This window comes from Marmota monax, unplaced genomic scaffold (genome assembly GCF_021218885.2).
Source record: "Marmota monax isolate L192 unplaced genomic scaffold, Marmota_monax_Labrador192_F-V1.1 WCK01_AAM20220418_F8-fsc00177, whole genome shotgun sequence".
In the NCBI taxonomy this organism is placed as follows: domain Eukaryota; kingdom Metazoa; phylum Chordata; class Mammalia; order Rodentia; family Sciuridae; genus Marmota; species Marmota monax.
Genome location: NW_026694922.1, coordinates 3,334,776 through 3,347,622, shown reverse-complemented (window position 1 = coordinate 3,347,622; position 12,847 = coordinate 3,334,776). Strand labels below are relative to the sequence as shown.

General features: G+C 57.2%; 1 protein-coding gene across 10 annotated transcripts in view; it reads left to right on the top strand.

Annotated features, from left to right (window-relative positions):
- The window catches only part of LOC124081144 (beta-adrenergic receptor kinase 2), a 346,261-nt gene that overhangs the window by 121,630 nt on the left and 211,784 nt on the right, over window positions 1-12,847 (top strand). The window contains exons 1-2 of one of the 10 annotated variants that reach the window (XM_046427326.2): window positions 7,302-7,389; window positions 7,571-7,727. The exons of 8 other annotated variants lie outside the window; for them this stretch is intronic. The gene's annotated coding sequence lies outside the window, so the exon portion shown is untranslated. Of the gene's footprint in view, window positions 1-7,261; window positions 7,390-7,570; window positions 7,728-12,847 lie in introns of those variants that run through there. One more of the 10 variants, XM_046427325.2, reaches the window with a different exon arrangement.

Genomic DNA, 12,847 nt, shown 5'->3' with positions numbered 1-12,847 from the left:
CTCTCTGGTCTCCAGTTTGTGAGGGGCTATGTCCTCTTCCAGCCGCTGCCAGGGCGACCTCAGATTTCCTCCTGGAAGACACAGCTGCTCCTCACACCCTGTCCCCGCTCCCCAGAGACATGCTGAGAGACCCCACGGTGCATATCACGTTAAGCCAGAAGCCCAGAGGGGTGGTCCCCAAGCCACAGCCACCAGAACAACACTGCCTGCCTGTGGTCCCCAGGTGAGGGGTGGGCTGGGGACTTCGTCTCCTTGAGCCGGAGGGGAAATGTCTCTCAGGAAATGTCTGTCGCTAGATTGGAAAGGAGAAAGTCCCAGTTGGCTCCCGTAGCCGTCGAGTTTCCCTGGAGCATATTTGAGCTCGTGATTTGAAAACTCTTTAGCAGAAGAGCTGAGGAGAGCCAGCTGTGGGGAGAGGCCAGCCTCGTGGGCAGAAGTGGCTGCCATCTCGAAGCCCTTGTCCTGACGAGTCTGCAGTCAAGGGCTTGAGGGCTGCGGAAATCCAGCCACCTCCTGGTTATACAGAGGGAGGGAAACAGCACTGAGCACCAAGTCCCCACAGGGTCCCTTTGGACAACCTCTGTGGTCCTCAGTCTTCTGATCCCTGGGTGAAGAGAGTTGACTTACATGATCTTGAAGGATCATTCTAGGCAAGAAGGAATGGGGGTGCTGCCCTGAACCTTGCCCATCAGGGTGCAGTCACTGAGGAGGGAACAGGTTTCAAGTCCACATAACTGAAATGGCCTTCAAGGTTTAGATTGATGCCAGTCAACCTGAGCCACGCCTGGCCCTGATGGCTGCCGGTTCAAACCGCCTCACCCTCTGGTTTCTGATGCAGATGGCGATCTCTGAGGACACTGCTGTCCCATGGTCTCTCTTCTTGGGGGAGAAGCAGTGCAGTTGGTCACCTCTTTGTTTGTCCCCAGGTCTGATTCTTGAAGTCCCTCTGCCGTCTCTGTGGGAGTCCCCCGTCATGCTCCTAGTGTCTTGAGCTCACTCCCGGCCAAGCCCAGAGGGGAGGTCAAGGCAGGACCTGATGTTGGCCCCTTCCTACTCTCTCCTCTCCTTTCCTTCTGGTGCTGGGGTTGGGATCCAGGACCTTGCACATGCTAAGCACTTGACCCCTGGACTCACACCCAGCCCCTAACTGCCTCCTTAGAGGTTCAACACAGAGGCCTAGACAGAAGGCTTAGCTCTTGGCCTCTCCACCCAAGATCAACAGGGCAGGGAGCCCCAGGAGGGCCGTGAGTTACAGCCTGATAACCTGAACACAAGGACACGTTTCCAGATGCGTCTTGGTAAGGCTGCCTTGCATCTCTTTTCAAAATGTCAACCAAGTAAAATGTGGATCCCTTTTAAACTTGAAACTAAAATTGCATGTTGAAAATTCTAGGGCAACCACTGAAAGAACAAAAATATAACTTCCAAACTACTCGAAGTTAAAAAAAAAAATACTAGAGAAATGGAAAATTAGGCAAATGCTCAGTTCCCAAAAAGGGAAGGAAGGAGAGTAAAAACATTTAACTTTAGTTCAGTAGAAAATACACAGCAGTGGGGTGTAGCTCTGTGGCAGAACTCTTGCCTGGTAGGTTTGAGGTCCTGGGTTCAAGCCCCAGCACCAAACAAAACAAGCCAGGCACAGTGGCCCACGCCTGTCATCCCAGGGGCTCGGGAGGCTGAGGCCGGAGGATCGCGAGTTCAAAGCCAGCCTCAGCCACAGCGAGGCCCTAAGCAACTCAGTGAGACCCTGTCTCTAAATAAAATACAAAATAGGGCTGGGGTGGGGCTCCGTGGTTGAGTGCCCATGAGTTCAATACCCAGTATCCCCCCAAAATAATAAAAAAAAAAATAAAACAAAACTGAAACGGAAGCCATGAACTTGGGGGAAGATGTTTGCGATATGAATGACCAAAGGAGTAGTAGGTATAACATGTAAAGAACTCCTAGAAATCAATAAGAAGACAGATCAATCAATAACAAATCAATAAGAAGACATAAAGTAGGCCAAAGGCACATAGGAAACGTAGGTCCCCTAGAAACACAGAAAGACAAATGACGTTGTTAACCAGGGAACTGCAGGTACTAGTTTCAATTTCAGAAAGACAAAAATTTTAAATTAATATTCTGATAACGTTCAAGTGCTGCTGAAAACGAGGTCCTCTGTGCTCGAAGCTGCGCACGTGGCCATTGTCCTTAGAACACAAGTAGATATTTTTCTAGAAAACTTGCACACGCGCATGCCCCGTGGCCTGTGAATTCCATGCCGGGTCATGTGTGTTCTGCTAGAGAAGCTCTGACAGAGCACTCCAGGACGGGGGCACGAGAACATTCCAACAAAGACCGTGAGCCAAGGACAGGCCCATCCGCCGTAGGATGGACAGATGCAGGTCAGTCACAGTCACAGGCACAGACAGCAAAATGGACAGCAGAGCAAGTGACGGAAATGGAGGTGTGGTGAGATGACATTCACGGGAAGTCCACTGAGGCAGACTGGCCAGAGGTCCTTGAGGGCCACAGGGCGGACACACCTGAAAGAGAAGGATGAGTTACTTCAGGGGGACGGAAGGAGCTGGGAAGGCACCGTCTTGTGTCTCTCCTCACCCCCACATGACTCCACGTGTGTCCCCGAGTGTCTGTGTGACATGTTGGACATCTTTATTTTCACTATGCAAGAAGTCAAATGTACTATTTTGAGCATGTTTGTAGCAGGTTATTTTAAGACGCGTCACATAATCCTGGGCCTAGAGTACGGGTGTGGAAGGATGGTCACAATATGTCACTAAGGGGAACGTGCCCACGGCCTCACGGATCCCATTTTGGAAAAATGTGTCTCTGGGTTGAAAAGCGTTTCTGGAAGGTGAGGTCATTGGCAGCAGTGGCTGCCCAGGGTCAGTGACCGTGGGTCATTTCCTTTAGCTTGTCCGCAGTGGACATGGGTTAGGCTTGCAACAGGGCCACCTCTTTCATCCCCAGGGGGCTGACCCCCGGCCTGGCTCCCTGGCTCCCTTGGTGCCCGACTTGGGGCTAGGTTCAGAAGCCAGAGGCACCTCAGGGAACCAGAGGGTCACCTCAGGCCTGCAGGCCCCCAGCTGCCAGTCACTGCACCCCATGTGACCCCGTGGGACCCCTCTGGCCGCACTCCTCCTCCTCCCTTTAGGCTCCTGCTGTGAGGGAGCCCCTGGGTCTCCACGCGGAGCCTCTGGTTTAGATGGCAGAAGTGACCAGTGTGCTGGGGACAGAGTCAGGTCAGAGACTCCTCGGGGGGTGAAGGCCAGTGCCAGGTTTGGTGACCAGGGCTCTAAGTCCTGGGAGAGACCTACTGTGTGGCTGCTGTGGCCAAGAGCCTTGTCACACCAGGAAGTGCACCTGTCACTGTGGGAGGTCCCACGAGCCCCGCCCCAGCGCCAGAAGACAGGGTGTTCCTGCTAAACCGCAGCAGAGGCCCTGCCCCCGCCGTGGCCCGGGCCACTCTCACACCTGCTTCCAGTGGAGAGCAGCCCCGCCCGCTGAGGCGGACGCAGTGGCCACTTGGCCCCTCAGGATCTGCCCCAGCCCACGCCTACCCAGTGCCCAGGCCCGTAGCTCAGGTGAAGTGACACACATCCCAGCAGGCGGCTGGGCCTGATCAAGGAGGATGGGACTGAGAAGGCCACAGAGATGCCAGGTGCATAGCAGGGACCTGAGGCCTGAGAGAGTGCAGGCCGAGTGCTGGTCGGCTGGAGCGGGACGCAGGCTGGATAAGGGAGGGCTGAACTTGGGGTGGTCTCTCGGGCCACGGGGTTTTACCCCAGCAAGGACACCAGGAGATGCCACGCGCCTCAGGCCAACCTCAGCAGTCATGGAAAGCCCGCGCTAAGGAGGCTGAGATGCGGGAAGTGCCTCCGTAGAGATGTAGGAAAGCCAGGACCAAAGAGCTCAGAGTCCCGGGCACGCTGGAGGGCCCTGTCGCCTCATACCCTCCAGGGCGAGAGGGCCCCGCACTGCTAAGAGCTCAGTGGTGGCTCTCCCTCGCAGAAAGCGCCAGTGACGGGGGAGACTTTTACAGACCTACCTTGGGGTCATTCAGTCATTCAACAAACACCCACGGAGCATCTACCCCGGGTTGTGTGGACTCAAATAGTCCGAGGGGTAAGGATCCCATTTTAGAGGAACTGGGAGGCCCAGCCAGGCAAATTCACTTCCCCAAGTGCACAGCAAAAAAGTGGCCAGGACTGGGCCAAAGCCCTTCCCTGACCCTTCCCCCACGTCCCAGCTCTGTGCAGGCCTGCAGGCCTCCTGGGTAGAGGACGGGCCTTCTGGGGGCTTCTGTGGAGATGCCTCCACCTCCACCCTCCGGGTCATGGGCTTTTGTTCACCCCAAATTCCATGAGCATCTACTTAGCGCTGGGAGGGAACCAAGAGACCGCCAACTGGCAGGGGAGGGACAGGTAGACAGACTGGTAGACAGACAGACAGACATCTAGAAAAAGCTTGATGTGGGTCAGGTTCTCAGACACCTGCTCCAGCCTGGCTTCCATGCATTTGGTTTCATCCCATAAGCATTTATTGAGCACTTACTGTGTACCAGCCACCTTAGGAGACAGACTCAACACACAGCGGCCTATACTGCTGCAAGAGTGGTGCACCCGAGGCGGGTGCTGGCGGTGGTCACATGGGGGGTTCTCGCGACTGTGCATAGGCTGACACCCCGTTGACAAGCGCATGCTCACACGCTTATGCACGCCCAGCCCTCTGACCACAGAGGGAATGACGGGACCCCAAGACGACAGGCAGATGGGGGCCGCATCCTAGGGAGTGGCGAGAGGGGCGGGGCTTGCAGGAGCGTGGAGATGACTAACAGAAGGTAGCACCCCAAGGAGCAGAGAGGGGCCACCAAGAGTCCCTCTGTGTGTCCCATCAGAAAACATGAGGATGACCAGGAGACTGAGGTCAGTTGTCCCAGTGAAATGCCACAGTCCTTTGGCCATTCTGGGGACCTTGAACTCACCACTGAAAAGGTCTAGTCTCCAGGGGAAGCGCCAGGAGCCCCATAGCAGGTGGGCGACTGCCCAGGTGTTTTCCCAGAGGGACGTATGGCCACCTGCACTGTCCAGACGCCCCCAAATAGCACCTTGAGCCACTCTCTTGGTGACCCCCTGCTGATGGGACTGATGGGCCCTAGTGGCCAGTTCTCCCGAGGCCCTGGTGAGAAACCCTCACTTTCTCTTCTGCTCCTCCCTGGGGACGAAGCCAGGAGACTGGGAGGGAAATGCTTAGCTGGAGAAGTGGCACCCCCTTTTTCCACAGAAAACCTACCTGGGCCTCTCCAGAAATCTTCACCATGGCTGACTTTAGGACTCCCAGCACAAGAGTCTCTGCAAAAGGGTTCAATGTAGATAAATTCCCTATTTTTGTGTCGCCCTGTTTACCTGGCCACTGGCCGGGAAGATAGCAGCACTCCAGGTGCTGGACACCCCCTTACTAGTTTTTCACAAACGTATCCAGTAAAGTAGTTTGTAGAAATATGCAAACAAGGCCTCTGGCCTTGAGCTGGCTTCACAGAGATGTCTACATTTTTAAGATAAGTTACCAACTGGGCTCCATGGTAACAGCTGGTGAGGGGGAGAAAGAAAGGGGAGAAGAAGCTCTCCACTTCTCAGGTGTTGTCCTCGAGGGGTTAACTTGCCCAGAACAGTGAAAGAAAAAGCTGCTTTTATGTGAACTTCTGCAGACTGCGAACTTCTGAGCCCCTCCCCTTACATGCTGGGTATAAAACTCTAAAACTCCCTGAACTCGGGGTTCAGGGGATTAACTGATTACAGCAAAAGCTGTGCCCTCTGAGCCTGGCTGCCTCCAAATAAAACTGTTTCCTGCTATCTTCGGTGCCTTGCCTTGTCTGTCCCCTACAACACTGGGTGACATCTTGCATGCAAGGGCCACCCTAAACCACAGCATGGCCCACATCATCCCTGGCTGTGCTGGGGGACAAAAACCCACCCACTTCTGGTACCAGGAGAAAAAACTCGAGACACGCCCGGGACTCCCTCAGAATGGACGATTCCCTCCGGGTGAGCAGAACCCACCAGAGGTCTCGGCTCACGGGGACCCACTCCTGGGCCCTGAGAATCATCTCTGAATGTCAGCTCCCCCAGTTCAGACCAACAGCCAGGAAAGAAGCAAGGACAGAGAAGCCCCAGGGGATGATGTTGCATGGGGTGGGTGGCGTTCCAATGTCTGCAGAAAGTGGCCAGGGACCTGTTGTCTCCAATGTCCCTGGAGCAGCCTAAGATGCCCATGTCACTGTCCCCTGGGGCCCAGGACCCTTCTGCCATCCCATGGGCATTGCATGGAGGGCCATTTCCAGACACTTTTCTTAGTTGACCTTCCAACTCTGGAGAGCGCATACCTGGGAAATTAGTGCTCGATTGCTTTATCTATTGACATCCCCTGCCGGGCACAGTGGCCATGACTGTCATCCCATGGCTCGGGAGGCTGAGGCAGGAGGATGGCGAGTTCAAAGCCAGCCTCAGCCACAGCGAGGCCCTGAGCAGCTCAGGGAGACCCTGTCTCTAAATAAAACACAGAATAGGGCTGGGGACGGGGCTCAGTGGTCAAGTGCAATCCCCATACCCAACCCCCACCACCCCAAAAAATAGAAAGGAAGAATCCCGGCCTCTCTCCCTCTAGGCAGTGGGTGAAGCCCTTCTGGTTTTACGTGCTGGGGCTGGAGCACAGAACCAGGCTTCTGCTAAGCTCCGGCTCTACCCTGAGCTTCTCCTCCTGCCCCAGGGCAAAGCACGTTTCATAGCACCTAGTGTCCAGGGTCAGCACAACCTTCGTGCCTCAGTTTCCCCACCTATAACATGGGGGCCGTTGTCTGGAATAGGCCTGCCACCTGGGGAGCTCTTCGTACCCCACAGACGTGTTTTCCTGTTTTGGCTGCATACCAGGGGGTGCCAGCATTCCTTCCAGAAACTCCCTTCCAGCCTCTGGTGGGAATGTGGAGCTGCTTCCTCCCTCGCCCCTTCCTGCAGCCTCTGGTTCTCCCCAAGGGCAGGGGCAGGAGCAGGTGGGTGTGGCCCGTCCTGGGACACACATGACGGCTGGGAATGTGCTTGCGTCCCCGAGCTGTCCCCCTCCCTGCTCCATGCCACCATATATGTCCATGCTCTCCGCGGCCTGGTGAACGCCAGCCCTGGCCAGACCTGGAGCTCATGGGCTAATTTTAGAAATGACTTGTGGACGCAGCTGCTGATCACATTGGCTCCCGGGAGGGAGGGGGGGCGGAGGCGCGGGGAGGGCTGCTCCTGACCCTTCTCCTGCCCTGCTCCCTGTGGCTGGGCCCTCGCGGCTACCTGGGGAGACCTCGTGCGGAGCGGTGCCTGCGTCCCATCCCGTGGTGGCTACAAGGTACTGAGAGGCTGGTTTGGTGCTGGGGACCTTGAGAGAGCGCGGAGGCCTTTTAGGTCCTGGAGTGTGCCTGGGGGCTGCAGTGGAAGGCCTGGTCCTTTTGCTCTATTTGGGGCCTTTCTGCTGTCGGGATCCTGAGGTCTTTGTTCCTTGGTTGGTGACCTCTGTCGCTCACTTCCAGACAAGACTATCCAATGGAAGAATTGTACAGCCAGCGCTGGGCCGAGGGGACACTCTTTAAGCGGATCCTGGAAACCTGGCTATTTCAAAATCCTTTGAAAGAATGCGCTCAGTGTCCCCAGTGAGCAGCCTCCGCCGCGGAACCCCGGCCAGCTGAGGTCAGCATCTCTGTCCGCCTCAGCTGCTGGTGACTTGGGCTCCACCAGTTGTCCATGTGTGGTCAGAGAGCCGCGCTCTGGCCCTTCACGCTTCCAACCCTGCCGAGTGTCCGTTTTAATTTTGATTTTAATGGTTTTTAATTTCGAATTTCAGATGCGTACATGGTGGGGGAGGGGCTGGTGGTTCATAGCCAGAGGTTTTAAGGTCACTTGTGCTTCCCTGAGAGGGGTAGTCTGATGTGGCCCACCGGTTTCCAGGCTCTTCTCTGAAAGAAGATCCACAGGTCTCAGTGGCCTGGGTGGTGGCACGGGTGTGGGGCGGGGGGGGGGGGCTGTGCTTCAGGGTAAAGCTGCCTCTCAGGAGTCTGAAGGTTCTCAGCTGCAGGCCTCGGGCTGCTGCCTCCGGGCCACTTCCCCATGGAGAAGGCTGAGGGGACAGCCCACTTGGCCCTCCATGGGCTCCAGGCTGCCCAGCCTGGCCGTGACCCACAGGTGCAGGGCCTGGGCTCCCTCCCTGCCCGTCTGGAAAGCTAGGGGGTTACTTTCAGTTTGTGGCCATCCCAGAAGAGGCCTGACCTGCCCAGTGCCCCAGTTTACAAAACTGAGCGTCCCCTCGGGCCTCTGTGCCCAACAGGGATGGCGGTTCCTGGGGTGCTGTCTTCCTTCCTAACCGGAAGGGTGTTCTCCTCTCCCAGGTGATGAGCCCTGAGTTTGGGGGAGCAGGTGAGGGCTGTGTGGCTTTAGTGTGGGGGAATCCCAGGAAAGAGCTGAGGCCGGGGGAGAGAGGGAGAGAGAAAGAGAGGCGGGGGAGGAGGGAGGGGGAGGGGGAGGAGGACGAGGGAGAGGAGGAGGGAGGGGGAGGGGGAAGAGGAGGGAGAGGAGCTGGAGGGAGAGGAAGAGGGAGAGGAGGTGGGAGAGGAGGGGGGAGGGGAGGGAGAGGAGGGGGAGGGGAAGGAGAGGAGGAGGGAGAGGAGGGGGAGGGGGAGGGGAGGGAGATGAGGAGGGAGAGGAGGGGGAGAGGAGGAGGGAGAGGAGGACAAGGGAGAGAAGGAGGGGGAGGGGAGGGGGAGGGGGAGGGAGACTAGAAGGGAGAGGGGGAAGGAGAAGAGGAGGAGGGAGAGGAGGAGGGAAATGGGGACAAGGGAGAGGAGGAGGGGGAGGGGAGGAGGGAGAGGAGGGGGGAGAGGAGGAGGAGGGATCGGAGGGGGGGAGGGGAGGGGCCAGGGGGAGGGGAGGGGGTTGGGGGGAGGGGCCGGGGAAGGGGACACTCCTGGAAGATGAGGACAAGGAAGGAGAGGAGTGGGGTCTCCTGGTCCCCTGCTTTGTTGGTACCGTGTGTTACTAATTACCAGAAGTGAAGTCCATTCCCACACAGGTCTGGTCACTTTGAGTAGCAGGGCTTGGGCTTGCTGACCGTGACCTTGGGCACATCCCTGGCCTCTTCAGAGCTTGGTTTCCCTCCCAGCCCCTGCCAGGGAAGTACAAACCCGCGTGGGCCGTCCACTCCCACACTGGACGTACCTGGGGGGCCCACACCCCGGGATCCTGGCTCCTCCCCTCCTACTGACTGATGGACTTATCGTGGGGAGTGGGCCCAGGTGCCCAGCGGATGGTTCTGGTGCCACTCAAACGGGCGTCCTTCCCCTGGTGTGAGGCCGCTCGCTGCCTGGTAATGTGGCACGTGGCTCATCAACTTTGTCACGAATGGGGGACATGTTACCAGGGTGTGGATCCTTCAAGGATCTGATTAGGCCACTGGCACTTTCCCACGTCGTCTAAAGTGAGAACAGAGGTCTCTAAACCAGAGAGACCCCCCTCCCCCTCCCCCAGCTGCCGCAAGCCAGGCCTCTGGCTGTCTCTGCGCGGCCATTACAAGACAGCCCTCTGGGTGCTGGGGTGCCTGGCCCTCAGTGGAGGGGCACACGGCATGGCATGGCCCACCTTAAGCAGATGGCTAGCTGCGGTGGTGTATGGTGTGTCTCATATTTAGAACTAGTGGCATCGAATGCTTTGAAAGATGGTGGAAGGTTTTAGACAAGCCCAGGGCTTCCTGAGTGCTGCCCGATTTAACCCCCTCTGTTTACCCATGGTTCATTCAAAACACAGAGAGGGAAGGCAACTTGCTCAAGGACACACAGCTTTGTAGTAACCGCTTAGACCAGTCCCTGCCTTGGAGACTGGCGTTCAGGGAGCAGCCTGGGGCTCCCCAAGGTAGAGCTAATGACCCAATCTCCAACCCCAAAAGCTTTTCCATGCTCCCAGATTTGAAAGGAAGAATTTAATCTCAGTTCTTGTTTGAATGGGGGCAATAGAAATGAATCATAGGACACAAGCACAGTCCTGGACATCAGGGCAGGTCTCACTCTCGGGAATTTATCCCCACCCATGACGCCTGAGCACTCTCAGCTGCTCCTGGGGTGCTGATGGGGCTGAGGTTCCTCGCCATGGCGGACAGCCAGCAGGGTGAGCTGCTGAGACGGACACCTGCTCCGCCGCAGATCCTTAGTCCCATTTTACAGATCAGGCCGTGGGATTTGGAGGCTTTGGAACCCGAGTTTGTGTTGAAAGAAATGAAAGTGGGACTCAGAGGTGTCTGCTGGGACGGAACTTTCCACCCGCTTATGAGTGGTGCAGGTGACGGTAACGGGTGGGGCAGTGTCACTCAGGAGGAGGAGAGCAGAGCCGGTCACGCTCTGCACTGGTCACCGAGGAGGGGGTCCTGCCCTGCTGTACGGGGCAGGAAGAGGATCAGAGAGGGCTACGGCTTGCTTTTCCTCTTTTCTGTTCACAGTGACTGGCTTTTTCTCACGTCTTTCTATGTCACACTCATTTGTCACTCAAAGCAAAGATGATGTTGTCCCCTTTCCCATAATGCTCCTCTGCCCTGGACAAGACCACTCTAGACCACCTTGGCACCAGAGGGATTTGGGGCTGGATGCGTTCTCTGGGGCAGTGTATGTGTGCAGGGTGTTCAGGGGCATCCTGGGTCTTGACCCATGAGGGGCCAAACACTTCTGTCCACTTGGGACAACCAGGAATGTCTCAGGGCCCTTGCCAGATGTTCACTGGCAAAACCCACTGGTGAAAACCACTGTCCAGTCCAGTTCTGCCCAATAGCACTTTCTAGAAACCTCCTTGCCTGTGCTAACACGGTATCCACTCATCCCACTTGGCTATTGGAAACTTGAAATGTGGCTCATACAACAGAGAAGCTGATTCTTAAATTTAATTTAAATTAATATAAACATAACGAGTCTCTCATGGGCTAGCGGCTACCATATCAATATAAATGAAAACATCAGATCTTCACGGGAAACCCAAATCCTAAAAGCAGCCAGGGCAGCCTTCCAGCCAAAGTCTGACCAGCTTCTCACTTCCTTGTGGTGGAAGAAACACCAGCCTGGAAATAGCAGATACTCGGCACAGGGGTCCCCTGACCAGTGCCACGCCTGGGGCAGACATCACTAGTCCATCACAGCAGCTTCCCTGCTGGATCCAGACATAGCCTAGGATCTTCTCCGTCTGACACTGCAGACAGCCCCGACTACCAGTCAGTCAAGCTGATGTGCATGGGAAGCCCTAGTGGCCATCCGAGGTCAGCAGGGCAACTACAGATATGGAGAGGCGAGAGCCAACGTGCTGGGGGAGGCTGTTTTCTGTGTAATTTTCTTAAGAAACATCTACTCTATAACTTGGGATTGGGGGCTACTGGCTTTGCCACAGGTGTGCAAAGCATTTGGAAGTTCAGTCAACCTGGGACTTAATCAACCTGCTGCCAAAGGACACTCTAATTAAGTCGTAATGGCCCCAGGCCTGAGGAGCGCCCCGCACTCAGGCCACCTGGTGAAGTGCTCACAGACCCTTTTTGTCATGGTCTGGCTCTTTGGCCATTGGCCAGGCCTGAGTGAGCTGGGTGGAGTCACTTTGTCCACGTGACCGGAGCGTGGCAAACAGGCCTTGCGCCTCCCCCCAGGCCCGCCCAGGGCAGACACTGACGATCAGCCCCAGCTCTCTACCGCCATGGGGTGGGACAAGGGCTTAGAGTCGGTCCCAAAGAACCGTGTCTACCAGTGCTGATGTGGGAGTTGAGGTCTCCTTGCCCCTGGCTGTGACCAACTAGGTCCTCCCAGAAAATAGCACCTTCAGTGCGTTGGGAGCCTGTGTCATAGGAGCTCCTTGGGGACATGTGTTGGGTAAGAGAACAGCAGAGCCCCTGGGGCGCCCAGAGGCTGGCCCTGGTGGGAAGGAAGAGAGGGACCTCAGGGGGCCTCGCGGTGGGGGATGGAGGAGCACAGCTTGGCTCAGACTGGAGCCCACGGGGAGGGAGCGGGGGAGGTGGGTGCCTCTCCTGGCCTCCTCCTCCTGGGCGCGGGGCCCCTGCAGGGTGCAGAGGGATGGCTCCAGCGGGGCATCAAAGGAGCGCACAGGAGGGCACCTAATGGCATCCACGTGGAAGCAGGCTGTGATGCAGCCTTCGAGGCCAGGGCCAGCAAGGGACAGCCCGCCGGCCCATGCCACTCTCCCCCTGGTGTAGAAATCAGGTTGCGCCCATTCACAAGCCCGCTCATTCCCACACCGGGCAGAGCTGCTCTCGAGCTACAAGGGCCAACAGAGCACTTGTGGCCCACGCGCTCCCAGCCCTCGGTGCTCCAGAGGGCCACCATCTGGCCCTTTGCACACAAAAAATTGCTGAGCCTCCCTTAAGGGACAGGGCAGCACCCTGGGGTTGTACTAGGAGGAGCTGCTTGGAGGGACGGGGAGTGGAGAGGGCTGCCCGGAGTGGCCTTTGGTGGAGAGGGGCTGTCCACCCGTGGCCGCCCCCCAGGGGAGAGCTGGGCTACGTCCCTGTGGTCCCCTGTGATGCAGGGTTCCATTAGTTGAACCAGTCAGGGGGACAGCAAGGGTGGCGCAGGGAGGACCCACGTAGGCCAACCCTGCAGGCGCAGGGCAGGACGGGAGGACGGATGGTGCATCCCGCAAAACGAAGGGCCAGGGGCTCAAGGGGGCGCCTGCAAGCCCCCGGCATCCTCTCTGCTCGGTGTGCCTGGCTTAGTCCTGTGGGACCTCCAGAGAGGGCAGGGCTCAGGCAGCCCCCGCACCTGGGCGGCGCATCTCCCCCT